This window comes from Sarcophilus harrisii, chromosome X, assembly GCF_902635505.1.
Source record: "Sarcophilus harrisii chromosome X, mSarHar1.11, whole genome shotgun sequence".
Lineage (NCBI taxonomy): Eukaryota > Metazoa > Chordata > Mammalia > Dasyuromorphia > Dasyuridae > Sarcophilus > Sarcophilus harrisii.
In genome coordinates, this window is record NC_045432.1 from 80,947,966 (window position 1) to 80,952,637 (window position 4,672).

At 47.1% G+C, this 4,672-nt stretch overlaps 1 long non-coding RNA gene across 1 annotated transcript; it reads right to left on the minus strand.

Moving 5' to 3' along the window:
• Window positions 1-410: 410 nt before the first annotated feature.
• LOC105751093 lies at window positions 411-2,658 on the minus strand. The gene is made up of 3 exons (XR_001121376.3): window positions 2,319-2,658; window positions 1,472-1,639; window positions 411-1,002 (listed from the first exon to the last, which is right to left on the minus strand). It is a non-coding gene; the product is annotated as an uncharacterized LOC105751093 (long non-coding RNA).
• Window positions 2,659-4,672: the final 2,014 nt, after the last annotated feature.

Here is a 4,672-nt window from a genome sequence, read left to right on the forward strand (position 1 = left end):
GCTAGGATAAGGCGGAAAGGACTTGAACATAGATAATAGTATAGAGAGGAACTAGTTCACTGAAGGGTCAGAGTGGGGAAGGGATAAGAGTGTAGGGTGATTGATAACTTAGGAAAGAATCGATCTCACAGTTAGAATGAAGATTGAGAGTTGGATTTTCCTAGGTCTGCAGTGCCTTGTGGGGGTCAGAATTAACCCACTGTTGAGGGATAAAGCACTCCAATAATGTCTGGGGGTCCCCAGGTGGATGTCGCAAGTATGGCGAAAGAATTCGCAAGCTCAGTTTGTCTCTAAGTTAAGGGGCAAGAGATTTATTACCCTGACAACTGGGGGCTAAGTTCCAAAAAGAATTGGCCAAGATCCAGGAGCAAGAAGATAATTTTATAGGAAAAAGACAGAGAGATCAGGTGCTTCATGTCACTGACATGTTGATTTTGTGGCCCAGAGGTAGAACTGAGGAGTGGTCTCAGGAAGTTGGTTATCATTGACCAGCAGATCATGTAATCATGTATCTGACAGTCAGCAATGTTTGTGGACAGATTGTTAGACCAACAGCACTCCAAGGTCAGAGAGCCCAGGATCACTACGTATATCTTCCTTAAAATCTAAGGGAAGAAATATTATATTCCTAGATCAGAAGATGTTTACAGTCGTCGATGGACGGACTACCAGAACAAAAGCCCGCCGAGGTCAGAGGGATCTTGGGATTACTGATTCCAAAGCCAGAATGATGGGGTTCTAGTGGCAGGCAGAGAGTTGTGGAAATCTCCTTTTGCTCGGAGGCGCAGATTCTTCGTGAAAGAAAACTCGAAGAGTTTTGGGTGGAAAAATGGAAGTTTATTCTTGGATGAGAAGTCAGCTTTGCTAGAAGACTGATTTCAGAGTGGCAAAGTCCTATTAAGGAAATGGAGGCTGGCACTGAGAAAAGAATGTCTTCTCAACCGGCAGGGTCCCGGCAGGCAGCTATACCAAGGGACAAGGCATGGTCCTGCTTTGGACATTCTGCAAAAAAACAAAATGAGTTTAAAATTGCCATTTAATAGGGAGTCTTGAGGCTCTGGTTTCAGGTTGAAAAGAAAGCCCAAGTCCCCAGGCCTAGATCTTCAACTGAATGGGAAGGCGCTTTTGAAGGCTTCTGGAATTTGGAGTTTCCTGAGAAGGGTATCTATCAATGGGGTGATTAGCCTTAGAAAAGGCCAGGTAGGAGGATACGCTCTCTCTCAGAGACTCTTCTCTGGGGTCTGGGGAGATATGCTTCTCAGGAGGGCCCGAGACTCCATCTTCCTTCTTTGCAGATCGAAGGGTACACAATTTTAGAGCGTTAATTTTACTGATTAAAGGGGACACAATTTCACACCCCCGTCAATCAGACTTTAGAATCAGTGATGGATTGTTAGGACAGAAGCACCCCAAGGTCAGGGGGACCTCTCTACTGCTGTCTCCCCCATCGCCCCTCCCCAGTAGCACTTACATTCAACCATAAAGTTTTGTGGCTGTCGAGTGGCTCAATGGATAGAGGGCCGGGACTGGGGTAAAGAAAACCTGAGTCCAAATGTGACCACGGCCACATGACCAGCTATATGACCTCGGGCAAATCACTTCATCCTGTTTGCCTCAGTTGCCTCATCTGTAAAATGAGCTGGAGAAGGAAATAGTCAATTAACTACTCCGGGATTTTTGCCAGGTAAACACCAAAAGGGGTCAAGAAGAATCGGACACAATTAAAACGACTAAACAACAATAAGAGGTACACGGGGCTTCCTAGACCTAAAATGCCTAGCAAGGGTCACATATGAGTCTATACGCCCTCTCCCAGTCATGTCATTCAACTAAGAGAAGAGTGGATTCAGTGTTGTATAAGATCGCGATGTTTGAAATCTCGTAAGTACACATCCCAGAATGCCAGTGGACTTTCAGAGCCACACTGGATCGCTCCTTCTGGGCCCGGCACGATTCCGGAAATCTCCAGAAGTCGCCCTGTGGGCATCTGTAACCTCGTTTAAGTTCCGGGGCAGATCCCGGGGCCAGAATAGGGCATATTATCAAGTATAGGAAACAAAAACCCCAAACCCGAATTTTCTTAGGACTACGATGCCTCGCAAGGGTCAGAATCAGCCAGCCTATTACCCTCTCTCCAATAGGATTCAAGCGCCCCCCCCCCCCCCCCCCCCCCCCCCCCCCCCCCCCCCCGATTGGCTTAACGCGAAGTTTGAAATCTCGGACTAGAATTCCCAGAATGCAAAGCCACACTCTATTCCCGCCCCTGGCCCCATAGGCTTCCAGGATTGTGCAGAGCTTCCCCTTTCGCTGTCTCAAACCTTGCTTGGTGGTAGAGTCCGCTGCCTGGGCCGGAGCCGGGGACTGAAAGCCGACATGCCAGGATAGATGACGGTGTCAGTTAAATAAAACAGAACGACAAAAGCCAGAAGGCCACTGGGTTCTCAGAATCAAACTAGATTCGCCCCGAGTCATGATCCTATAGCTCACGCTGGGAGATGCTAACGAGTACAGGAAATAGAGTCCAGGCCCTGGAGTTTCCTAGACCTACGGTGCCTCGCGAGGGACAGAATCAGCTACCGCTCACTCCTCCCTAGTCGCGTTTTCACTTAACATGAAAATCTGCTGCCCCCTACAAACGAGTAGTTCGAGAAACTCGAGTCTCAGAACTACAACTCCCAGAATGCCACTGAACTAACTTCCTTTGGGGCCCTCACGTCCTAGTACAGGAAGTCCTAGAACTCGCTGTGTCGGCGTCTCCTCGGTTATCGGGCAGAGACCGGGTGCTAAGGTTCGTCAGGCCAGGAAGGGGGGTGAGGGGGTCGGGCGGGGAGAGAGGGACTGTCCAATATAAGGAACGGGGCTCCAGACGCGCGTTTTCCTAAACCCGCGGCGACTCTCGAAAGTTAGAATCAGTAGCTCATCGCCCCTCCCCCAGTCATGTTTGCTTTCCCACCGTCTCCGGAAGAGAGGCTTGATAAACTCAGGTCCTGGAACTACAGCTGCCAGAATGACAGCGTCCATTTACAGCCTCACGAGATTTATTCCCCTGAGCCAGTATGATTCTAGGAAGTTCCAGAACTAGCCCTTTCGGCGCTTGTAACTTCATTTCTGGGAAGGGACCACAGCCTGGGCTGATGCGAGGTACCGAGGGCCCGCGGGGTGGAATATGGGATACTATGAGGTACAGGAAATACAAATCCCAGAATGCCAGTCGGCTCTCAAGGCCAAACTCGGTTGACTCTCCCTTGACCATGATTCTCGGCCTCTCCAGAACTCCCCTGCTGGCATCAGTAATCCCTCCTCGGGTTTCGGGATAGAGGCCCGGAGCCAAGGTCCCCAAGACCAGGGTGGGGCATCTTAACAGATATGAAGCAGGACCCCAGGAAATGGGTTTTCCTAAGCCTACGGCTCCTCGCAAGGGTCAGAATCAGACCATATTACCTTCCCCATTCACATTTGCATTCAGATTCGGAGTTTGTAGGTTCAGTGGGTCTGGAATCAGAAAGACCCGAGTTCAAATTCTCCCTCAGACAGTTAATAGCTGATCTTGGGCAATTCACCTAATCTCTATTCAATTAGGAAACAATTCAATGGTTCAGTGGATTGAGCTCTGAGGCTCAAGTTAGGAAGCCTTGACTTATTCAGTCATATCTAACCATGACGCATGTGGAGTTTTCTTGTCCGAAATACTGTAATGGTTTGCCACTGTCTTCTCCATCTCATTTTGCAAATGAGGAAACTGAGGCAAGCAGGGTAAAGTGATTTGCCCAGAGTCACACAGCTAACATTTGAGGTCACATTTGAATTTAGGCCTTCAAGACTCCAGGCCCAGTGCTCAATCCACTTCGGCAGCTAGTTGCCCTTACACAATACACACTTCCACATAACAGCTCTTTCTCCAGAGACAGATAGCAGTTTCCATCACAAATCCTTAGTAGTTACTAGGAGTGAGCATATTACTCAGAATAGTTTAATCTTTCAAAGTCACCAGGAATAATTTTGCTGTTACCATTGGTTCTCTTGGTTCTGCTCATTTCACTTTGTGTTATTTAATGCAACTTTTTTCGTATCTTTCTAAAGTCAACCTGCTGATTATTTTCATAGCATTGTGGTATTCCGTCACAATCATAAACCACAGCTTGTTTAGTCATTCCCCAATTAACAGGCATCCCCTCAATTTCCAGTTCTTTGCCACCACAAAGTAAGTTGCTATAAATGTTTTTGAACATATATGTTCATTTCTTTTTTCCCACGATCACCTTGCCATTGCCGAATCAAAGAGTATAGTTTTATTCTTTTGGGGCCTAATTCTAAATTGCTCTCTCAAATAGTTGGATCGGTTCACATCTCCACCAATAGTCTAGTAGTGTCGTAATATTTCCACATCATCTCCAGTAGTTGTCATTTTCCCTTTCTGTTAATTTAGCCAATCTGATATGTGTGAAATGACATGTCAGCATTATTTTAATTTGCATTTTTCTAATCAATCGTGATTTGAATAATTTTTCCCCTCACATGACCATGTATTGCAGGTCCAACTGCACAGACGGTGGAGCACTGATAACTGACCCATTGTCAGTAGCATCTGAAGCCCACAAGCTGGAGGGAACTTGGTTAGGAGCCAGATGGTTAGAAGGGGTTGAAGGTAAGAGACCTAAAAAAATGGGAACAC